At 51.0% G+C, this 25,050-nt stretch overlaps 1 protein-coding gene across 1 annotated transcript in view; it reads right to left on the bottom strand.

The window, feature by feature from the left end:
• Positions 1-25,050, bottom strand: part of FRMD6 (FERM domain containing 6) — a 160,496-nt gene that overhangs the window by 87,159 nt on the left and 48,287 nt on the right. Inside the window, exon 2 of the mRNA XM_077324048.1 lies at positions 1,262-1,566. The gene's annotated coding sequence lies outside the window, so the exon portion shown is untranslated. The remainder of the gene's footprint in view (positions 1-1,261; positions 1,567-25,050) is intronic.

The following is a 25,050-nucleotide window of genomic DNA, read 5'->3' as shown; positions in this document are numbered from 1 at the left end:
GGTGGCACACAGAAGGTCCCACGTTCAATCCCCGGCATTTCCTTTTTGAAAGGCTGAGGCAGCGGGCGGGATGAAAGACCTCGGCCTGAACTGCTGCCAGTCTGGCTTGACAATACCGACCCTGATGGGCCAAAACGTCTGACTCAGTAGGCAGGGTCATTTGTTCGTGAAGCCTTGGCAGTTTCATGGGCCTGAAGCAGATACTTGTGTGTAATTTGATCTTCTCTTGGGAGTAATCCACATTTGCAGGCAGGTCAGCTTTGTTGGGGGGTTGCTTTTGGTTATTTATTCATTGAGCATATGGCACGTGCACAATGTTGCCAGGAGATAATAGGGTTGTCTGGTAGCCAAGCAAGAGGTGCTCAGAGCTGGTTTGCCATTGCCTGTCTCTGAATCAAGACCCCTAGTATTCCTTGGATGAGCTTCAATACCTGGAGGTCTCCCATTCAAATACTAGTCAGGACCGCTCCTGCTTAGTAGAAGAAGAAGAGTTGGTTCTTATATGCCCCTTTTCTCTACCCGAAGGCATCTCAAACTGGCTTACAATCACCTTCCGTTCCTCTCCCCTCAACAGATACCCTGTGAGGTAGGTCAGGCCCAGAGAGCTCTGAGAGAACTGCGCTGTGGGATCACCTCTAACAGGACTGTGACTAGCGCAAGTTCACCCAACTGGCTGCATGTGCAGGAGTGGGGAATGGAACCTGGCTGTCCAGATTAGAAGCCATTGCTCTTAACCACTCCATCAACCACTACATTCATTCCCTTAAATGAAGTGATCCAAACTGAGTCACTTGAAAGAGGGAAGGAAGGAAAGAACTCAAACATGAAACACTCATACTAAGCTTGGCAGGCAGAGAGAGGGTTGAAAGGGAGGGACTTGTGGGACATGTGACATTGGCAACTACGTCACTTCCAGGTGCAACAGGAAGTTACAGTGGGTAAACACTGGGAATCTCTAGAAACTCTATGGTTAGAACCATAGAATAGAATTTCTGGTGATTCCTAGAACTACCCATTCCATTATCCCTTTTGAGGTGAAACCAGAAGTGACTTACCGGCATAGAGGCTGGCAGGATATGTACATTTATTTTTATTTTTCCACTGATTGAAGCAATCAGTCGTTACCCTATTAGTCTGACCCCTTGTCTATCATGGACAGTCAGTGCAAACTCCCCAAGCAATGCAACAGGTCCCGGAACACCTTTCAACGCAAGGCCTAATCCTGACACGGCAAGAAGAGTCGTTGAAAAGAGATCTTTACCTGAGTACGCGGAAGCCTAATCGAGCCTGCGGAACGTCTCCTCCAAACACGGAACCGTGGTCCTTGTCATCCTTAGCCGGCTGGGACTGAGACAGACCTTCAGCATGCAAAGCCTGGTTCGGCTTTGAGCCCCTTTGCAACCTCTCTTTGTGCCGGTGTCCTTATCCCGCTGTCGAAGGGAGAGGAACCGGGAGCTGGCGATCACCCTTGGACAGTGCAGGAGTCACCGACAAGGGGGCTGGCTTGTCTGGGGAGACACGTGGGCCTCCCCCTCCAGCCACCGTCCCCTCTCTCACTTCGAGGAGCTGCAGGAGGAGAGCAAAACATCTGTTTAGTCTGTGAAGAAACAGGGGTTGTCTCATTAAACATTGATGCATGCTTGGAAAGATTCGAGCGGGTTGCCCTTTTGGTCTGAAGCAAAAACACAAAGTTTGAATCTCGGGGCACCTTGAAGATCTGGGTCTTGGCCCCTTTGTGGGGCCACCTGGGTCTTCCCCCCTTTGTGACGCAGGGTGTAGGACAGGATGGGCCTTTGGCCTGACCCAACATGGCTTCTCTTACGTTCTTATGTAACATTCCCAAGTCTCTCGGCCTTTCCTCGTCAGGGTTGAAATCTTCCACTCTTTCCCCCGCGCCATTTTCCCACGGAAAATCACAGTGGCCGAGGGTCGCATTCGGGAGGTTTTATAAGATCTGCACAGGGGAGGTAAAGGCAGACGGGATGGCAGGGAAAGTTCATAAAGGGATAGGATCGAACATCCCTTCCTCCAAATCGCCCCCTTTTAAATTGCAGGCCCCACAGCTGCATTTGCTTAAAATCACCATGGTGGGACTAGCTGAAACCTGTAATTCTGACCTCTCCCCAGCCTCGGCGCAAACCACAAGAGCTGATTTAATGGGCGGAGGATGTGACTGCGTAGGGAATGTTTTGCCGGCTGGCAAGAAATTTCTGCTGACTGAACAAGCGGGCATCGAGGGTAGATCCTACACCGTGGTTTGTTTTTCTAACCCACAGCGGCCTTTCCTTCAGGCCCGACCGTTCCTCCAAAACAGGCAGGAGGGTTGGGAACTGCAGAGTTGGACAGGAGAGACCGGAAAGTTTAAGGGGCTACCGATAGAAGCGCGCATGTGTGTTTGTGACAAAGACCAAACAGAGACAGCTGAACATGTCCTTTTTGAGTGCAGACTCAAAACATCCCCTCCGTACGGATTCACTGGCCTCGTTGCTTGCAGAATGTCCCAGAGGTCTGAGGAAACAACGTCTTAAGCTAATGCCGTCAAACACAAATAAAGACCTAAGGAAAATGATTGCCAAATTTGCTTGGCTAGCTATAAAAATAAGGCAGAGCTGGACCAACCCCTATACTCTAATCCAGGGGCAGTCAAACTGCGGCCCTCCAGATGTCCATGGACTACAATTCCCAGGAGCCCCTGCCAGCGAATGCTGGCAGGGGCTCCTGGGAATTGCAGTCCATGGACATCTGGAGGGCCGCAGTTTGACTACTCCTGCTCTAATCCTTTTACACTGGATCCATCTGCAATTGTTCTTATTTCTCGTTTTTATCCATTCATAATTGATCTTGTATCTGTAATTTTATGCTTTGTACTGGTTGGTCTATGACCGTAAATAAAAATTGATTGATTGACAGGAGAGACCCAGAAATCAAACCACTTATGCAATGCTACGATGCACATCTCTGGGACCGCCATGTTCACAGTGCCAATTTCAGCAGTTATGCCAGTCAAAGCGTATTGAAATCAAAGACGTCTAGGATTCGGATTCGGTAGCATCTTTCGAGGCCAGCGAGATTCCCAGAAGACTCAAAGCTTCGATACAAGTAGGAACGGAGTGGGCGTTTCCACACATCGGCAAAAGTAGCGTTATGCCAGCTGAATGGTGTAGCGCTAAGCATTATCGCGCCTCCAGGCCCCTCCTCACCTTTTTGCTGTCTTGTTCTAGTTTGCTGCCTTTTCCCGCTTCTCACCCTCCACATCGCCTGCTGGAAATGGCGGAAGAGAGCAACGTGCTTTACACGCGACTCTCTTCCGCTTGTCAATCAAGCCAGGCAGCCAATCCCTTTTCTGCTTGTTTTTCAGATGCTCCTGGACTCTGGAGAAGTCAGCTGACTCGCGAAATCTCATCCCCTTTTAGTCTTTCAGGTGCTACAAGACTTGTACTCTTTTCTACGGCTACAGGCAGTCTGCCACGGCCCCCGTCTTGAATTAAAACCATGTCCTATCATTTATTTATTACGCCCTTTTAATTATTTCAGTGGCCAACCTCTTGTTCAGAGGCAGAGCAGAGATAAAATCAGGGCCGTTTCTTGGGAGGAGGGGGGGGACACACAGCCAACAAAGAATTTCAAATCCACGGCTTCCATTTGCCTTCCCGTTCCCTCCCACGCACAGTTTGCACTGGTCCGGATTTTTGTTTTTAAGAATTCTGTTTGCGAGCGCCTCTTCCCCTTCGGGAGTCCTCTTGCAACAAGGTCGGGAGCTGCGGCCACATTCCAGAGGCAGGTAAAATAAGCATGTGTGGGGAGCCCTGAGTCTGCCAGAACAATGACTCACTGTATACACACAGGAACCACTTTCCTCGGGGCCAGGAAGTGGAGAGGCAGAGCTGCTCTCCCCAGCTCGCCATGAGGTTATTCCTCCCCCGCCCCCCCCAGGAGCAACTTGCTGGCAGATTTTAAATATGCAAGAGAGCAGAGCACTGAGGTGCTGCAAAGGACAGGACAGTTTTGTTTAGAACAGAATCAACTCTGTGCGGAAGGGAAGGAGGGTCCTTGACTAACTGTTTTTCTGCATTAGTGTTCTCTGTTCTGGAGGCAAGCAGGGAGGAAGGGTGCTCAAGGGAGCAGGAAGTTTGGGAAAGGGCCCCACCTGCACCAAGGGAGGGGGGGAGGGAGGGACGGAGAAGGAAGCTGCCAGCCCCATAACTAGGACTGATCTCCCAGAAAGTTTTACTGAGAAGAGAAAAAACTTTGTAAAGAAGAGAAGAGAGAGACTCTGGCAATTTCCGCACATCAGTAAAAATAGCGTTATGTCAGCTCAATGGCGCTAAATCATATTGCGCGTCCCAACCCCTCCTCACCTTTGTCGGCCTTCTTTTCACACGTCTCACCTGCCACATCGGCTGCTGGAAATGGCGGAAGAGAGCAATGCCCCCTATACGCAACACGCTTCCGCCTGTCAATCAAGCTAGGCAGCCAATCCCTTTTTTTCATGTTTTAAAGCTCCCACAATGCCCGCTAATTAATATTTTTAAATTCATACTTCTCCAGTGAAATGCCTATGCATAGAATAGTCCGCCACCCCTTATGGGATCACAAGTCCTTTGATACTTTCGAAAATTAATCTCGTTCCTGATTTTTTTTGGGGGGGAGGAGAGAAAACTTTCAAGAGGCACACTTTGTGTTACAACTTTGAAAAAAATGTTTATTTCTGGAATTGCCTGCATGCTTGTCCACCTATTCGTTGCTCCAGTAAGTTAGCCATTTAAAAAAAATCCTGTTTCCAGAAACAAGGGAGAGAGAGAGGCAGGGCAAGGGTGGGACAAGGCAGGCACCTTTAGCGCATTTGAGCCTTCCCTTTGCTGGTTGCCCGCTGGTTACTCTCCCTTAGCTCACACTAAATAGGTTGGGGAATCCACTTTATGTGATTCCCCAACTTGCTCTTTAAAATGGAGAATGTAGCCGGCTGGTTACTGCCCAGACGCTGGGTATGGGTGACGTCATATGGAGGGAACAGAATGTAACTACTATGTAAGGGAAGCATTTCACTCCATTTAAGGGGAGTGGAAATCCCTAATGGTAATGGTAATGGTATCCCCTGTGCAAGCACCGAGTCATGTCTGACCCTTGGGGTGATGCCCTCCAGCGTTTTCATGGCAGACTCAATACGGGGTGGTTTGCCAGTGCCTTCCCCAGTCATGACCGTTTTACCCCCCAGCAAGCTGGGTACTCATTTTACCGACCTCGGAAGGATGGAAGGCTGAGTCAACCTTGAGCCGGCTGCTGGGATTGAACTCCCAGCCTCATGGGCAAAGCTTTCAGACGGCTGCCTTACCACTCTGCGCCACAAGAGGCTCTGTGGAAATCCCTAGAGAGTCCTAAAAGTCTACTCATAGTTGTTCTGGAGGGAACCAGGAAGGAAGTGTGCTCAGAGGAGCAGGATGTCTCCAAGTCAGCCAATAAGGACAGGGGATAGTTGGAAAATATCAAGAAGTTAGCATCTAAATACACATCTCCTCCAATGCCCCCTGTAGGATATTCTTCATGTGCCATTGAATCATGGGCTCTACAGGTCTTGCATGTTCTAACACAACGTTGAGCTGCCAGTTGTCATCCCCACCCCCCCACCCCCGAGCCACTGGCTGATCTAGACTGGGAAACTCCTGGAAGTTGAGGAGTGGAGGCTGGGGAGGTCAGAGACCTCAGTGGGACACAGTGCCTAGAGAGATGACCTGTTATACTGGGGGATTCCCAGGTCTGATATGGAGGCTGCCTTGGTTACCAGCTTCAAGCATGGGGACTTCAGGCCTCATTTTGGTCCCTGGTTTGACAGACACTGGTCAACCATCATTAAGGGGGGGGGTTCTTTGCTCAAAAGATGAAGAAGAGTTGGTTCTTCTATGCCGTTTTTCTGTACCCATAGGAGTCTCAGAGCAGCTTCCAATAGCCTTCCCTTTCCTCTCCCCACAACAGACACCCTATGAGGGAGGGGAGGCTGAGAGAGCCCTGAGATTACTGAAGAAGAAGAAGAAGAGCTGGTTCTTATATGCCGCTTTTCTCTACCCGAAGGAGGCTCAAAGCGGCTTCCAATCGCCTACCCTTCCTCTCCCCATGACAGACACCTTGTGAAGGAGGCAAGGGTGAGAGAACTCTGATATTACTGAAGAAAAGTTGGTTTTTATATGCTGCTTTTCTCTACCCAAAGGACTCTCCAGGTGACTTCCAATCGCCTTCCCTTTCCTCTCCCCACCACAGACACCCTGTGAGGGAGGGGAGGCTGAGAGAGCACTGAGTTTACTGCTCGTTCAGAACAGCACTAACAGGGCTGTGACTGGCTCCAGGTCACCCAGCTGAGGAGTAGAGGATCAACCTTGGCTCGCCAGATTAGAAGCCACCATGACACCATGCAGACCATGAGGTCAACCACCATTCGTTCAATTAAACCCTGGTTTTGTGCGATGCCTGATCCCAGTCAGTATACAGCTGTTCTCCATTTCAGGCAGCCTGCTGAACTCTTCTCCAGGTCCCAGCAACAATCCAGATCCAAATCACTCTTGAACAATCAGGCTCTTGGACTATCGAAGTTGGTTTTGTCTATTCAGACCAGTAGTGGTTCTCCAGGGTCTCGGGTGGACGTCTTCCATATCGCCTACCGTGTGGCCTTTTAAAACTGGAGATGCCAGGGATTGAACCTGGGACCTCCCACATGCCAAGCACAGGGTCTTCCTTTGAGCCACGGTCTCTTCCCTGGTTCTCAGGTTGTGTTTTCCTAGATCTTGCGGCCTGTTTCTGCGGTTAATAAATGCCTTACGGTTAAGCACAGCAGCAGTCTGGTGTTCAGGACGTAATATAGACCACAGATGTGGGTACAGAGGAGAGCGACGAAGATGATCTGGGGCCAAGGGACCAAGCCCTATGAAGATAGGTTGAGGGACTTGGGAATGTTCAGCCTGGAGAAAACAAGGTTGAGAGGGGACATGATAGCCCTCTAAGTATTTGAAAGGTTGTCACTTGGAGGAGGGCAGGATGCTGTTTCTGCTGGCTGCAGAGGAAAGGACACGCAGTAATGGGTTTAAACTTCAAGTACAACGATATAGGCTAGATATCAGGAAAAAAATTTCACAGTCAGAGTAATTCAGCAGTGGAATAGGCTGCCTAAGGAGGTGGTGAGCTCCCCCTCACTGGCAGTCTTCAAGCAAAGGTTGGATACACACTTTTCTTGGATGCTTTAGGATGCTTAGGGCTAATCCTGCATTGAGCAGGGGGTTGGACTAGATGGCCTGTGTGGCCCCTTCCAACTCTATGATTCTATGGCCTATATGGCCCCTTCCAACTCTATGATTCTATGATTCTATGTGCCTGGGAATTTCGTGACTCGGCTGTCAGAGCAAGAGGGTTCAAAGGAAGGCGATAGTTTTAGGAGCAACGTCTGCAAAGGAACCTCAGGAACTAGCCCCAAACTGGTTAGCAGCCCACCCCCATCTGAAGCCTTCTCCCCACACAGTTTTGGGGCTTCAAGAAATCCCTGCGTGAACCTCCCTGTTTCTCTCTCGCCTTCTCTCTCCCATCCAGCGGAGTTGTTATACGATACAGATTTCCTAGAATCTGCAGTAATGCCGAAACTATGCAGCAATTTCCAAGAAAAAGCCAGTTGTGTCTCCGGTGTGGTCGTGTTCCCCGGAGCGAAGTGGAGGATCCGGACCCAGATGGGGCAGAGAATCCTTTTCTTGACATAGGGGGAAGGAACGGAAACGGCCCTCGGTGAGACTAGGGTGGCCAACCCAGATGGAAAATTCTTGGAGATTTGGAAGTGGAGCCTGGAGAGGAAGGATTTGAGGGAAAGGACGAACCTCCGTGGGATGTAATGCCCATGCATTCCACCGCGCAAAGCAGCCATGTTCTCCAGGGGAACTGATCTGTGTAGACTGGAGAATTATTGTCTTTCCAAGAGATCTCCAGGCTGTACCTGGAGGCCGGCAGCCCTAAACAAGGACAGGCAGTTTGATGATCCCACCCAGCCTGGAAGCTACACAAAGATGCTGATCATAAGAGCATAAGGACAGGAGATCTCCAAGCCCAGCCTGGAGGGTGGCTCCCCACCTCCTTAGGCAGCCCATTCCACTGCTGAACTAGACTCCTAGAATCCTAGAGTGGGAAGGGGCCATGCAGGCCATCTAGTCCAACCCCCTGCTCAATGCAGGATCTGCCTCAAGCATCCAGGAGAAGGATCTGTCCAGCCGCTGCTTGAAGACCGCCAGTGAGGGGGAGCTCCCCACCTCCTTAGGCAGCCCATTCCACTGCTGAACTAGACTCCTAGAATCCTAGAGTGGGAAGGGGCCATGCAGGCCATCTAGTCCCACCCCCTGCTCAATGCAGGATCTGCCTCAAGCACCCAGGAGAAGGATCTGTCCAGCCGCTGCTTGAAGACCGCCAGTGAGGGGGAGCTCCCCACCTCCTTAGGCAGCCCCTTCCACTGCTGAACTAGACTCCTAGAATCCCAGAGTGGGAAGGGGCCATGCAGGCCATCTAGTCCCACCCCCTGCTCAGTGCAGGATCAGCCTCCAGCATCCAGGAGAAGGATCTGTCCAGCAGCTGCTTGAAGACCGAAAGTGAAGACCTCACCTCCTTGGGCAGCCCATTCCAGTGCTGAACTACCCAGACTGTGGACCCCCCCCCCCCGATATCTAACTAATATTGTTCTCCATGCAGTTTAAAGCCATTCCTGCAGGTTCTCTCTTCTTCTGCCCACAGGAACCTTTCCCTGCCCTCCTCTTGACAGCCTTCCTCAAATCCTTCAAGACAGCCATCCTGTCCCCGCTCCACTTCATCTTCTCCAGGCTGAACATCCCCAAGTCCTTCAGCCTTTCTTTCTAGAGCTTCATCCCCAGCCCTCCCCCCCCCCCAATCATCCTTGTCACTCCCCTCTGCACCCCCTCCGTTTTGTCCACCTCCTTTTTGAAGTGGAGCATCAGGATTCCAATGCGGTATACAGTGGGACAGTGACATCTTGTGATTTCGATGTGATGCCTCTGTGGATACAGCCCAAGACTGCATTTCCCTGGACGGGGGACCTCATCTGTGCCGCCCAGAGATCAGTGGTCGTCCAGGGAGATCTCCAGCCACCATCTTATTAGAACCTGAGGCAGTGGTGAACTTTCTGCATAGAGTCCCAGGGACACAAAGTCCACCCGGTACCTGCTTCTGCCCCAAGGTGGAGTCCTCTGCACAATCTGGCTCTCTTCACCTGTGCCAGCAAGGCCACTGTGTACCCTGCAAGGGGAGCCTGTGGGAACGTGCCTGTGGGAAGATGCCACACCCACGTCCCATCAGAGCAGACAGAATGATGGATCCCCTTGATTTAATCCCAGAGAAGCTGAGCGTGGCTTTGCCCTTCCTGCTTCGGACCCTGGGAAGTGTGGGACTATTCCGCATAGGGCATGGGCTGAATTTCAGGAAATACGTTAGCGCTGCCAGGGTTCGGCAGGGCCCAGCGATGCCAGCCTGAAGGAGGGACCTGGGGATCCCCTGGAATGAGAGATCACCTCCAGACTGCAGAGATCAGCTCCCCTGGAGGAAAGGGCTGCTTGGGAGGGGGGACTCAGGGATGCCAGCCTCCAGGTGGGGCCTGGGGATCCCCTGGAATGACAGCTCCACTCCAGACTGCAGAGATCAGGTCCCCTGGAGGAAAGGGCTGCTTGGGAGGGGGGACTCAGGGATGCCAGCCTCCAGGTGGGGCCTGGGGATGCCCTGGAAAGACAGCTCCTCTCCAGACTGCAGAGATCAGCTCCCCTGGAGAAAAGGGCTGCTTGGGAGGGGGGACTCAGGGATGCCAGCCTTCAGGTGGGGCCTGGGGATCCCCTGGAATGACAGCTCATCTCCAGACTGCAGAGATCAGTTCCCCTGGAGGAAAGGGCTGCTTGGGAGGGGGGAATCAGGGATGCCAGCCTCCAGGTGGGGCCTGGGGATCCCCTGGAATGGCAGCTCCTCTCCAGACTGCAGAGATCAGTTCCCCTGGAGGAAAGGGCTGCTTGGGAGGGGGGACCGGGGGATGCCAGCCTCCAGGTGTGGCCTGGGGATCCCCTGGAAGGACAGCTCCTCTCCAGACTGCAGAGATCAGTTCCCATGGAGAAAAGGGCTGCTTGGGAGGGGGGACTCAGGGATGCCAGCCTCCAGGTGGGGCCTGGGGATCCCCTGGAATGACAGCTCCTCTCCAGACTGCAGAGATCAGTTCCCCTGGAGAAAAGGGCTGCTTGGGAGGGGGGACTCAGGGATGCCAGCCTCCAGGTGGGGCCTGGGGATCCCCTGGAATGACAGCTCCTCTCCAGACTGCAGAGATCAGTTCCCCTGGAGAAAAGGGCTGCTTGGGAGGGGGGACTCAGGGATGCCAGCCTCCAGGTGGGGCCTGGGGATCCCCTGGAATGACAGCTCCTCTCTAGACTGCAGAGATCAGTTCCCCTGGAGGAAAGGGCTGCTTGGGAGGGGGGACTCAGGGATGCCAGCCTCCAGGTGGGGCCTGGGGATCCCCTGGAAGGACAGCTCCTCTCCAGACTGCAGAGATCAGTTCCCCTGGAGGAAAGGGCTGCTTGGGAGGGAAGCCGCTTTGAGCCTCCTTCGGGTAGAGAAAAGTGGCCTATAAGAACCAACTCTTATTCTTCTTCAGTAATCTCAGGGCTCTCTCAGCCTCCCCTCCTTCACAGGGTGTCTGTTGTGGGGAGAGGAAAGGGAAGGCAACTGGAAGCCACTTTGAGGTTCCTTCTATTGGAGAAAAGTGGCATATAAGAACCAACTCCACTTCTTAACACCTCAGAGCCATCTCAAGGAAGAAAAGTAGTTTGTGTGTGTGTGTGTGGGGGGGGGGGGTTGGCTGAACACCCCCCACCACCACCACTGAGGTCCCAACCAGAACTGGAAGCCCTGCAGTGCAGTTTCTTCTTCTTCACCTCCTGTTTCATCCTTTCTAGCGAGAGATGCCCGGGGATTGAACCTGGCACCTTCTGCAAGCCAGGCAGATACTCTGCTACTGAGCCACAACCCCCCCCCCCCATGATGGGACTGATAAAGGCCATGAGGGATGGGAGGGGCTGTATTGCCCCACCTTCAGTTATCCCCCCTACCCCCGACACAGAAAGCCCCTCCCATCTCCTTGGCCCTGTGCCTGCGGTGTCATCCTTGTTCCCTTTGCTTGTTGCCAGGCTGGTGTTAATGAAACGCAGAAGCAATTATTTCTTTAATAGCAGCGGAGTAAGGACTTCCCGGGGCTCACGCTGAACAAGTAAATGTGGAGGCTCCGCTGATGGCTTTTCGTAAGCCCCCGGCGTCTAATTATCGAGCCAGCCGTGCAACGACAGGCCGTGCCGTCTGGACTCCACATTCACTGGGAGCCGTTTGCCAACTGCCTTCGTTCCAAGGGGGGCTGGCGGGGGGCTTTTAGCACCCATTGCTCCGCAAAACTCCATTGGGATCATGGTGTGTGAATGCCGGTGAGTCACTCAAGCTGGCCACTCTCCGGGTGGGGCCTGGAGATCTCCTGGAATTACAGCAGATCCCCAGATGACCAAGGGACTAAGCCCTGTGAAGATAGGTTGAGGGACTTGGGAATGTTCAGCCTGGAGAAAAGGAGGTTGAGAGGGGACATGATAGCCCTCTTTAAGTATTTTAAAGGTTGTCACTTGGAGGAGGGCAGGATGCTGTTTCTGCTGGCTGCAGAGGAGAGGACACGCAGTAATGGGTTTAAACTTCAAGTACAACGATATAGGCTAGATATCAGGTAAAAGTTTTTCACAGTCAGAGTAGTTCAGCAGTGGAATAGGCTGCCTAAGGAGGTGGTGAGCTCCCCCTCACTGGCAGTCTTCAAGCAAAGGTTGGATACACACTTTTCTTGGATGCTTTAGGATGCTTTGGGCTGATCCTGGGTTGAGCAGGGGGTTGGACTAGATGGCCTGTATGGCCCTTCCAACTCTATGATTCTGTGATTCTATTGCCTGTATGGCCCCTTCCAACTCTATGATTCTATGATTCTATGATGCTGATCCTGCACTGAGCAGGGGGTGGGACTAGATGGCCTGCATGGCCCCTTCCCACTCTAGGATTCTAGGAGTCTAGTTCAGCAGTGGAATAGGCTGCCTAAGGAGGTGGCGAGCTCCCCCTCACTGGCAGTCTTCAAGCAAAGGTTGGATACACACTTTTCTTGGATGCTTTAGGATGCTTTGGGCTGATCCTGGGTTGAGCAGGGGGTTGGACTAGATGGCCTGTATGGCCCTTCCAACTCTATGATTCTGTGATTCTATTGCCTGTATGGCCCCTTCCAACTCTATGATTCTATGATTCTATGATGCTGATCCTGCACTGAGCAGGGGGTGGGACTAGATGGCCTGCATGGCCCCTTCCCACTCTAGGATTCTATGATTCTATGATGGAGCTCAGCTGGAGACTAATTGCCATTCTGGGAGCTCCCCGGGCCCCGCTTGGGGGCTGGCAAGCCTATTTGTGGGAGGGGGCCCGGAGTTCTTTCCCCTTGGCAACTGAGGTGACATCCAGCCCGGTCAGGAGAGAAAACAGGACCCAGCGGCACGGTGTGGAAAGGGGTTTGCGTGGGAGCGGTCCTTCGCTTTCAACCAAACCGCTGAAAATTGGTTTGTGCCGCTTGCCCATGAAACTCCCTGGGTGGTCGTCTTCCCAGCCCTCCCACCTTTTAGCTTCCCAGCCCTCCCACCTTTTAGCTGTTCAGCTGCTGTTGTGGTGATGGTCAGGTCTGGGGGAGGGGCTGGGGCTCAGGGGAAGAGCCTCTGCTTGGCATGCGGAAGGTGCCAGGTTCGATCCCCCGCATCTCCAGTTGAAAGGACCAGGAAGAAGGTGATGGGAGAGACTGACCTGGGTAGACCAATGATCTGGCTTAGTAGAAGCAGGGAGGGGCTGTGGCTCTGTGGAAGAGCATGCAGAAGGTCCCTGGTTCAATCCCCGGCATCTCCAATTAGAAGGACAAAGCAGGAGGAGATGTGAAAGATCTCTGCCTGAGATGTCGAAGAGAGGCTGCCAGTCTGAGTAGACAATACTGACCTTAATGAATGAAGGGTCTGATTCAGTATTAGGCAGTTTGAAGGAGGGGTTCAGATGAGTGGTAAAACACCCGCTTGACAGGCGGAAGGTCCCCGGTTCTATCCCTGGCATCTCCAGTTGAAAGACCAGGGAGTAGGTAACAAGAACTGTTCCTGAGGCCCTGGGGAGCTACTGCCAGTCTGTGTGGACAATACTGGCCCTGCTGGACCAAGAGTCTAATTCGGTATGAAGCGGCTTTATATGTTCCAGAGTAGTCAGACATTTCACTTAATGCAGCAAAGACACCTGGTCTATCTCGTACGGCATTTCTTTTTTAAATTTATGTTTGCATTTATTTCCTGCCCTTTATCTAGCGACTCAGGGATGGTTACAACAAAAGAAAATATGAAAGCAGTTTAAGCAATTAAACTATTAAACTCAACGCTGATGACTAGTTGTCCAGTGTTCTCTCTCCTGCAGAGAAAAGCCCTTTAGCTAAAGAAATTTGGTTCGTGCTTGGTTTCATTTTGGGTAATTCTGGCAGGAAAGCCAGCACTTCCAGATATCAGCCTCAAACATAGGCCTCTCATGAGCCAGTTTGGTGTAGTGGTTAGGAGTGCGGACTTCTAATCTGGCATGCCAGGTTCGATTCTGCGCTCCCCCACATGCAGCCAGCTGGGTGACTTTGGGCTCGCCACGGCACTGATAAAACTGTTCTGACCGGGCAGTGATTTCAGGGCTCTCTCAGCCTCACCCACCTCACAGGGTTGTTGTGGGGAGAGGAATGGGAAGGCGACTGTAAGCCGCTTTGAGCCTCCTTCGGGTAGGGAAAAGCGGCATATAAGAACCAAATCTTCTTCTTCTTCAGTAATCTCAGGGCTCTCTCAGCCTCCCCTCTCTCACAGGGTGTCTGTTGTGGGGAGAGGAAAGGGAAGGTGAATGTAAGCCGCTTTGAGACACCTTCAGGTAGAGAAAAACGGCATATAAGAACCAAATCTTCTTCTTCTTCAGTAATCTCTGGGCTCTCTCAGCCTCCCCTCCCTCACAGGGTGTCTGTTGTGGGGAGAGGAAAGGGAAGGTGACTGTAAGCCGCTTTGAGCCTCCTTCGGGCAGGGAAAAGCGGTATATAAGAACCAACTCTTCTTCTTCATTTCATTTGGTAGAGAGTTCTACCAAGCTTGGCCCCAAGTCAAAAAAGCCCTGGCCCTGGTTGAGGCCAACTTGATCTCCTTCATCCCAGGTAGCCTAAAGGTGGAGTGTGGGGACCAAAGCATCTCACCTTTCTTGCTCCCCAGCACTGGTTTTTGCAGGTACCCTGCCTCGGAATATGGAGGCTCTGATTAGTCATCTTGGCTGCTAACTCCACAGGAGTTACTAGTAACACGTTTCACAAAAAACACGTTTGACAGCCAAAGCACAGGTTGTACATTCAAAGGGAGGGCTGCCCTGCAATTTTAACTCCCAATTTTTTGCAAGAAGAGCGATTTGCTCACAGCAAAGATATTTCCTCGGTTGAGCTGCTAATGGAGTCGGACCTCCAGGCTGGGAGCTGGCGAGCCCAACAGGCAGCAGCAGATACCCTGAAAATCTTGTTGGTCTCGGAGATGCTATGGACTCATGTTGAGCTAACCCAGAGCAGAGACCCATAGAGAGATGCAGCAGGTGGCCTCCTCTGAACATGGATCTCTGCGTTGGAGCTCATAGAATCATAGAATCACAGAATCACAGAATCATAGAGTTGGAAGGGGCCATACAGGCCATCTAGTCAAACCCCCTGCTCAACGCAGGATCAGCCCTAAGCATCCTAAAGCATGATTTAGGATGGCATCCTAAAGCATGGTTTAGAGCTGAGGGTTCGATGCTTCGATCATGCCGATAGTTTCGGCAGACACGTATGGCAAAGCGTGAGGGGAAGGGAGCAACATTATTATATTCATTTTATTATATTTTTATTCCATTCTCCTCTTCCATATTTTTATTCCACTCTCCTCTTCCATACGGCTCAGGGTGGTTTACATATAGGGCCATTTCGCACGGCTTCAAAATAGCACAATGGTTGCTAATTGGAAACGCTACTAATTTGCCATAACCCACGACGTCGTAGACAATCTGCAACAATCCTGAAACCGACCCGCCAAAAGCGCTTCGTTGTGGCGCTTTCAGGGGAATCCAGAAAAGTGGATTCACCCTCCGGATAGCGATACACTCCTGCAACCAATCTGCAACACTAGCGCTAAAGACCTGTGCGTTACCATTGTTGCTGGTTCTTCAAAGTCCCTCCCCCTGGCTCTCTCCTCCAAACTTCCGGCGAAGCGATCGCCATTTTTTTTTCTCCGAGCGAGCGGGGATAAACGCACCGGCGAGCCTCTTTCTGTTTAGAGGCTTCCCTGGCTTCAGTCCTTCACCTTTAGTCACTAAGCACAAACCACTTAAAAGCCCGTTTGCTGAAATAAAGTCCCTTTATTTTTTACACATAAATTCAGCCGAAAATCGAGCCCGTGAGAAGGGGGGGGGGAATTTTTTTTTATCACTCGAGGCAGCGTGCAAACGATCATACAATCAAACGACAGCTCACATTAGGCAGCTGGATGGGTCTCTCCGTAGCAACGAATCTACCTAGATTCGTTGCTATGGGTCTGTTTTTTTTTTTAAAACCTTTCTTAAAGGGAAAGGGGCTGTTTGGGAGCATGCTAACGGCTGCCCATTGGCTGCTTGACGGCCAGGGGCGGGACGAGCTTGGCAATAGCGCTTCCTTTCTAGCGATTTCTGCCGAGACCGGAAGCCTGTGGGAAACGCTAAAAAACGCAACTGATTCCACTACAAAGCCAGGTGTGCAAAACGACGAATTCCACTATTTTAAATGGCGATTTTTCATTCACTGACCAATTTGCAACAAAGATCCCCGTGCGAAATGGCCCATAATGTCGGGGGGGATGAATGGTATGAGCTAACATTAATACTGGAACAAGCTAACATTAATGCTGGTACTTTTAGTCCATTTTAATGGGTTTTTAATGGGGGTTTTAGAGAGACATTTGGTACCCTGCCACAAGCCTGCTTGGGAGTGGTGAGTAATAAATTTAGTAGTAGTAGTAGTAGTAGTAGTAGTAGTAGTCCCCCTTCAAGGATCGCTGCCTTGTTGTGGCAAGGGGGCTTGCGTAGTTCAGTGAAGCTATGAGCTATGCCGTGCAGGGCCACCCAAGACGGACAGGTCATAGCTGAGAGCTCTGACAAAAGGTGATCCACTGGAGAAGGAAATGGCAAACCACTCCAGTATCTTTGCCATGAAAACTCTATGGACAGTTCCAATAGGCATAACGATATGACGCCGGAAGATGAGCCCCTCAGGTCGGAAGGTGTCCAATATGCTACTGGGGATGAGCAGACGGCTAGTACGAGTAGCGCCAGAATGAATGAAGCGGCTGGGCCAAAGCCGAAAGGACGCTCAGTTGTGGAAGTAACTGGTGGCGAAAAGACAGTCCGATGCTGTAAAGATTTTTATTCCATAGGAACCTGGAACGTCAGATCCATGAATCAAGGCAAGCTGGACGTGGTTAAACAAGAAATGACAAGACTGAACATCGACATTTTAGGAATCAGTGAACTAAAATGGACAGGAATGGGTGAATTTAATTCAGATGACCATCAGGTATACTACTGTGGACAAGAATCTCGCAGAAGAAATGGAGTAGCCTTCATAATCAATAAGAGAGTAGGAAAAGCAGTCTTGGGATACAATCCCCAAAATGACAGAATGATCTCAGTTCGAATCCAAGGCAAACCATTCAACATCACAGTGATCCAGGTCTACGCCCCAACCACTGCTGCTGAAGAGGATGAAGTTGATCAGTTCTATGAAGCCCTACAACACCTTCTAGAAGCAACGCCCCAAAATGATGTGCTTATCATCATGGGGGATTGGAATGCTAAAGTAGGAAGCCAAAAGATAACCGGGATAACAGGCAAGTTTGGCCTTGGAGTACAAAATGAAGCAGGGCACAGGCTGGTAGAATTTTGTCAAGAGAATACAATAGTCATAGCAAACACTCTTTTCCAGCAACCCAAGAGACGACTCTACACATGGACATCACCAGACGGTCAACACAGAAATCAGATTGACTATGTGCTCTGCAGCCAAAGATGGAAAAGTTCTATCCAGTCAATAAAAACAAGACCAGGAGCTGATTGTGGTTCAGATCATGAGCTTCTTGTTGCAAAATTTAGGCTTAAATTGAAGAAAGTAGGGAAAAGCACTAGGCCACTCAGGTATGAACTAAATCATATCCCCGACGAATACACAGTGGAGGTGACAAATAGATTTAAGGAATTAGATCTGATAGACAGAGTGCCTGAAGAACTATGGATGGAGGTTCGCAACATTGTACAAGAGGTAGCAACTAAAACCATCCCAAAGAAAAAGAAATGCAAGAAATCAAAATGGCTGTCTGAGGAAGCTTTACAAATAGCTAAGGAGAGAAGGGAAGTGAAAGGCAAGGGAGAAAGAGAAAGATACACCCAACTGAATGCAGAATTCCAGAGAAAAGCTAGAAGAGATAAGAATGCCTTCTTAAATGAACAGTGCAAACAAATAGAAGAAAACAATAGAATCGGGAGGACCAGAGATCTTTTCAAGAAAATTGGAGATATGAAGAGAACGTTTCATGCAAAGATGGGTATGATAAGGGACCAAAATGGTAGGGACCTCACAGAAGCAGAAGAGATTAAACAAAGGTGGCAAAATTATACAGAAGAACTATACAAGAGCGAGCTTAACATCCCTGATGACCACAATGGGGTAGTTACTGACCTGGAGCCAGACATCCTGGAATGTGAAGTCAAATGGGCCTTAGGAAGTCTGAGTAACAATAAAGCTAGTGGTGGTGACAGCATTCCAGTTGAACTATTCAAAATCTTAAAGGACGATGCAGTAAAAGTGCTACACTCAATATGCCAGCAAATTTGGAAAACTCAACAATGGCCACAGGATTGGAAAAGGTCAGTTTACATTCCAATTCCAAAGAAGGGCAATGCCAAAGAATGTTCAAACTACCGCACCATTGCACTAATTTCTCATGCTAGCAAAGTTATGCTCAAAATCCTACAAGCTAGGCTCCAGCAATATGTGGACCGAGAACTTCCAGAAGTACAGGCAGGATTTCGAAGAGGCAGAGGAACTAGAGATCAAATTGCCAACATACGCTGGATCATGGAGAAAGCTAGGGAGTACCAGAAGAACGTCTACTTCTGCTTCATTGACTATGCTAAAGCCTTTGATTGTGTGGAACACAACAAATTGTGGCAAGTTCTTAAAGAGATGGGAATACCAGAGCATCTTATTTGTCTCTTGAGAAATTTATATGCAGGTCAAGAAGCAACAGTGAGAACTGAACATGGAATCACTGACTGGTTCAAAATTGAGAAAGGAGTTCGGCAAGGCTGTATACTGTCGCCTTGCCTATTTAACTTGTATGCAGAGCACATCATGAGAAATGCGGGATTAGAGGAGTCACAAATTGGGATCAAGATTGCAGGGAGAAATATCAACAACCTCAGATATGCAGATGATACCACTCTAATGGCAGAAAGTGAAGAGGAACTAAAGAGCCTGTTGATGCGGGTGAAGGAGGAGAGTGCAAAAGTTGGCTTGAAACTCAACATCAAGAAAACAAAGATCATGGCATCCGGCCCTCTCAATTCCTGGCAAATAGATGGGGAAGAAATGGAGATAGTGACAGATTTTATTTTCCTGGGCTCCCAGATCACTGCAGATGGGGACTGCAGCAAAGAAATTAAAAGACGCTTGCTCCTGGGGAGGAAAGCTATGGCAAATCTAGACAGCATCCTAAAAAGCAGAGACATCACCCTGCCAACAAAAGTGCGTTTAGTCAAGGCTATGGTCTTCCCAGTTGCAATGTATGGCTGCGAAAGTTGGACCATAAGGAAGGCCGAGCGTCAAAGAATTGAGGCTTTTGAACTCTGGTGCTGGAGAAGACTCTTGCGAGTCCCTTGGACTGCAAGGCGAACAAACCGGTCAGTCCTAGAGGAGATCAGCCCTGACTGCTCTTTAGAAGGCCAGATCCTGAAGATGAAACTCAAATATTTTGGCCACCTCATGAGAAGGAAGGACTCCCTGGAGAAGAGCCTAATGCTGGCAGCGATCGAGGGCAAAAGAAGAAGGGGACGACAGAGAATGAGGTGGCTGGATGGAGTCACTGAAGCAGTAGGTGCAAACTTAAATGGACTCCAGGGAATGGTAGAGGACAGGAAGGCCTGGAGGATCATTGTCCATGGGGTCGCGGTTGGTCGGACACGACTTCGCACATAACAACAACAAGTAGTAGTAGTATAGTAGTAGTAGTAGTAATAGTAATAGTAACAGTAATAATGACTATTAGAGCAAACGGCATCCTACGTGGGGTGTAGCTTTGATACCCATTATTTCCAACTTCTGAATGTCTTCTTTCATTGCATTTCAAGCCTTTGAGGCAGGATTTGCACTCAGGATTTCTCTCTGACACGTGAAATGGTAAATGGACACTGTATTCATGTATGTTGGCCAGTGTGGCGGAGAAGAACCCGATGGAGACCCAGAGATGCCTACGAACACTTTCCCCTCCCTCTCCCCTTCAGCTGTGGGTAGGATCTGATCCTTAAATAGCAGCCCAAGCACTCTAGGTTGTCCACTTTGCAAACAAGAATGATTCTTTTTTTTCTTTTTTTGTATCATTTGACACAGTCACTTGGCCCAAGTCCAGCCCTGGAAAGAACAGGGAGTCCTGCAGAGAAGCAACAGGCAGCCTCTGAATGGGGTGGAGAGGACGGAGTCTCTGGAATTGTCAATCATGTCGCAGTAATTTCCTACTGCACACGAGGTTGCCCCACTTCACTTTAGAAACCCCTAGCTCCCAGGCAAGCAAAACCAGAAAACCTTTGCAAAATATTCTGGCAACACCCATCCCCTCTGGCCGGCGATGCCAACCGAACAAACAACAGGTATGAATTTTTCATGACGAATCCCTGCAGACGAGTCTCTGTTGTAATTTACCGAGCCAGGGCTGCTTCCTGTTGCACCAGTGGCGCATGCGTGAGCACCAAAGCACGCATTCTTCTTCTCTTCTACGGCTTCTATTGAGCATTATGCTGCATTATTAATAGCCCCAACGCCTGTTGATTAAAGGCCGCGGGTGTGGACGCGTTCCTATAAATTCCCGGGAAGAGGTTTGCCTCTTTATGTTTTGTGCACCCTGAACAGAGAGAACTGTTGATGGAGACGAGAGCAACTGGAAGACGCCGGAGCAGAGAGAGAAACACCGAGACACACGCATTGGCCACACTGTCCGTCTTCCTAAGATATTCTCCAAAAGCTGCATAAGAAGGCAGCTGAAGCCTCCCGAGGCTTATATTACAGCTCTCTGTGGCTAAAAGGGGCTGAAGTCATCAGGAAAGCTCATCTGTCCACCCAGAAACTCCCAGGCAAGCCCCCTCCCCACACACAAACATATTTTATAATACAAGTTGTATCGTGGCAAAAACGACGCATTTACAAGGGTAGGTATAGTACTGGGAACAGGCTGGAACCAGGAATCAAACAGCTGAATTAGGAATCATTAAAAGATATCCCACCCCCAGGGTTGAACATAAGGACATCAGGAGAGCCCTGCTGGGTCAGACTCGGGGTCCATCCAGTCCAGCCTCCTGTCTCACTCAGGGGCCAGCCAGTTCCTCTGGAGGGCCAGCAACAGGGCAGAGAGGCCGAGGCCTTCCTAAGGACATCAGGAGAGCCCTGCTGGGTCAGACCAGGGGTCCCTCCAGTCCAGCCTCCTGTCTCACACAGGGGCCAGCCAGTTCCTCTGGAGGGCCAACAACAGGGCAGAGAGGCCGAGGCCTTCCTAAGGACATCAGGAGAGCCCTGCTGGGTCAGACCAGGGGTCCATCCAGTCCAGCCTCCTGTCTCACTCAGGGGCCAGCCAGTTCCTCTGGAGGGCCAGCAACAGGGCAGAGAGGCCGAGGCCTTCCTAAGGACATCAGGAGAGCCCTGCTGGGTCAGACCAGGGGTCCCTCCAGTCCAGCCTCCAGTCTCACACAGGGGCCAGCCAGTCCCTCTGGAGGGCCAGCAACAGGGCAGAGAGGCCAAGGCCTTCCTAAGGACATCAGGAGAGCCCTGCTGGGTCAGACCAGGGGTCCCTCCAGTCCAGCCTCCTGTCTCACCCAGGAGCCAGCCAGTTCCTCTGGAGGGCCAGCAACAGGGCAGAGAGGCCGAGGCCTTCCTAAGGACATCAGGAGAGCCCTGCTGGGTCAGACCAGGGGTCCATCCAGTCCAGCCTCCAGTCTCACACAGGGGCCAGCCAGTCCCTCTGGAGGGCCAAGAACAGGGTATGGAGACCAAGTTCTTCATAGGAACATCAGAAGAGCCCTGCTAGATCGGGCCAGTGGTCCATCTGTTGGTGATCCTCTAGAGGAACTGGCCAATCCACTGCCGGCTATAAAGCCATCACAATTCATCTCTGTGCTGAAACCCATTCTGACGGCCGCCCCACGTCCCACCCTTCCCTTCCTTTTGAGGTGCTCCCACAGAGCAATGGTGTTTGCACAAGTTTGGAAATGGTCCAGCATTAAGTTTATGCATGAGACATAAATCTGAAAAGAAAACTTTGGGTTTTGCAACTCATTGGGCGTTATTTGTTTTGGAAGCCAGCCTCCATGATGCACCTGCTCCTTGTGTGCCACTTTCAGGAGCTGAGAGAGATCATTTCCCTTGGAGAAAAGGGCCAATTGGGAAGGTGGATTTAGGATTGCCATCTTTGGGTTAGGAAACACCTGGAGAGTTTGGGGGTGGAGCCAAGAGGGGACAGATTTTGGGGAGGGTGGAAACTTCAGCAGGGCACTCTGAAGCAGCCATTTTCTCCTGGGGAACTGATCTGGGCCCTACCTGGAGATTATACAAGTGAGGCTACGCAAAATTAATAAAAGTACAACACACAAATTCTTCACAAATTCAGTGCCAGCCATTCTGTACAGATACTGACAGTAATAAATGCCACCTATTTTTTTTTTATTTTACAATTTTATAATTTTGGAGGGGGAATAATTATTGGGGGTGAATTAAAGTCCTCCTGTAGACATAACACACGACCCTGACTGCTTCAGGGAATGTGAATTCATCCAAGATGATGCAGACAAGCAGGTTCCTGGCCTTGTGTTCCTGTATTGTCCCAACACTGTGCTTGTGTTTAGTGGTTATATTATATCAGTCCTGCCTGTAGATTGGCATCCCGCTTTGCGCCTCCCGATTGGGCCCTCCGCTTGTCAGTCTGGGGGAAGGGGCCAATGGGCACCCTTCCCAATCCTGGAAAGGGCCCACCAAAGCAGCTGTTCCCCCCCAGGGGGAGTCATCTCTATTGTCTGGAGATCAGTGGTAACTGCAGGAGATCTCCAGGCCCCACCTGGACACTGGCATCCCTACCTAGAGCCAATCTTCCAAAGCAGGGGTAGTCAAACTGCGGCCCTCCAGATGTCCATGGACTACAATTCCCAGGAGCTCCTGCCAGCGAATGCTGGCAGGGGCTCCTGGGAATTGTAGTCCATGGACATCTGGAGGGCCGCAGTTTGACTACCCCTGCTCCAAAGCAGCCCTTTTCTCCAGGGGATCTTTCATGTCCAGAAGTCAACTCTCATTCTGGGAGATCTCCAGGCCCCAGCAGGCTTCTGGCAACCCCAGGTGGCCTTTATGGCCTTAAAACCCCCCCTTCCCCAAACTCTGCCCTTCCCAAGCTCCTTGCCCCAGATCTCCAAGAGCTTCCCCACCCAGAACTGCCCCAGCATGAGGTTGGCATCCTTGAGCCGACAGAAAGTGCAATACTCCTTCCCCGTTCAAGGCCCAGGTTTTGCAGAGAGGGAAAGCTGAGCTCAGCATCTCTCCTGCTTCCTGCCGGAGCCTGGGGGGGGGGGGGTGGAGGATGGGCAGGGGAGGCTGGAGGGGGGTTAGAGAGGCGGCTCTGGACAGCGGCCGAATTCTTGGCAGGCGGGCTGCAAATGGTGCCAAACGGCTGGGAGCGACACAGCAGGCCTCAAAGGAAGCGTTTCGGCTCTGGCTGCAGAGGGGCGGAATCGCCCGCAAGCACTGGTTCCCCCCCCCCCCCCATGCGGTTTTTCTGGCCTGCAGGGCCCTGGGCAGGGGGCGGGTAGGAGAGAGAGAGAAGTCTGGTTTTTCCCCCTTTGGAGCATTGGCGGGCGAGCTGCATTCCTGGAGGTGGACATCAGAGCCCGGTTTAAACTCCAGACAACCTCACAGGGGTCTGGGTCACCAATTCTTAGGTGTTGTTGGGGGGGGGCAGCCCATCCTTCACGGCCTCAAATTGCCCACCCTCCCAAGCGGCCTTTCTCTCCCAGGGCACCGATGTCCGGGGGTCAATTGTAAAGGGGGGCGCAGTTCCCAGAAGTCCAGCTGCAGCCGGGCCCTGCATGGAATCCGGGTGCTTCTTGCCCTGTTTCTCTCTGCAGGGCTTCAGGGTCCCTGTCTCCGCCTTGGGCGGCTGCCAACCCCCCCACCCCTTTAATTTCGGGCTGTCAAAATGACGGGATTTCAATTGGAAGTTTCCACGACGGTCCGTGCTGCGTCAGAAGCAGCTCCTTTTGCGACCAAATCTTGTGTTTGCCTTTCATTTGGGATTTGCTCGGTGTACGGGAGAACTGCAAGAGCGGAATAGGACTGCATTTCAGGGCAGGGGAGTTTTGTGTTACATGTGGAGGGTTCTTGAGGAAATGGGGAGGGGCCATCAAGCACCCCCACAAGAGGGGACGTGCCAAACCTCTCCTTCTCCTCTTCTGGCCAGCTTTTGGGCTCCTAGGCTGGCCCACTCCCAGTTGTGACGTCCATGGAGATTTCTGGGTGGGCAACTTTGGGGAGGGGGTGGATCTCCCCCCCCCCCAACTGCTATTTTATCCAGGGGAACTAATCTCTCAGAGATTCCCAGGCCCCACCTGGAGATGGACGGGCTCAATCAAAGATGCTGAGGCTCTTGGCCAATGTACCCCAAGGTCTCGTTCACACACAGAGCTACCTAGAAGCGTATCCCCCATCCAGTAGGCATGCTTTTCATTTTTCTGACCCAGGTGCAGAACTTTACACTTATCTTTATTAAATTGCATCTTGTTCTCATTTGCCCATTTTCCCATTGTGTTCAGATCTCGTTGAACTCTGTCTCTATCTTCCGGAGTGTTTGCCAGTCCTCCCAATTTGGTGTCATCTGCAAACTTGATGAGTAGTCCCTCCACCCCCTCATCTAGATCATTAATAAATATGTTAAAAAGTACCGGGCTGAGCACTGAGCCCTGAGGTACCCCGCTACTCACCTCTCTCCAGTCTGATGAAACACCATTGACAACAACTCTTTGAGTGTGGTTCTCTAACCAATTCCCTATCCACCTGACTATCTGAAAATCCAGATTGCAGTCCTTCAATTTATCCATCAGAACATCATGGGGAACCTTGTCAAAAGCTTTACTAAAAACCAAGTAAATGACATCAACCGAATTTCCCCGATCCAGCAAACCTGTTACTTGGTCAAAAAAGGAAACTAGGTTGGTCTGGCAGGACCTGTTGGAGACAAATCCATGCTGACTTCCTTGGATCACCAAATTGTCCTCCAGATGTTTGCAGATCGCTCCCTTTAATATCTGCTCCATTATCTTCCCCACAACAGAGGTCAGACTCACTGGTCTGTACCCTGCTACTCACCATTATTTAGCACGTGTGAAAGCGTCCATTCACTTTGTCCCATGCACCTTTTAAAACTCTGTGCCCCCCCCCGGGGCCTCTGGAGCCAGGGGGTCGGTAGCTCAACTTGCAAAATTCCACTCCCCCCCCCCCCGCCCCAGCCCTTTCCTGATTCAGAGGCGTTTCTGATTTATTGGAGACGTGCGATGACTAAGCTCTGGTGCTGGAGAACTTTACGTGCATATTAATAAAATTGCTCAGCGCTGGGAATTAAAACAGAGCCGGTGACGCAGGCCATTAAC

The sequence above is a fragment of the Paroedura picta genome, chromosome 2 (assembly GCF_049243985.1).
Source record: "Paroedura picta isolate Pp20150507F chromosome 2, Ppicta_v3.0, whole genome shotgun sequence".
NCBI lineage: Eukaryota > Metazoa > Chordata > Lepidosauria > Squamata > Gekkonidae > Paroedura > Paroedura picta.
This window is presented reverse-complemented; position numbering and strand designations above follow the sequence as displayed.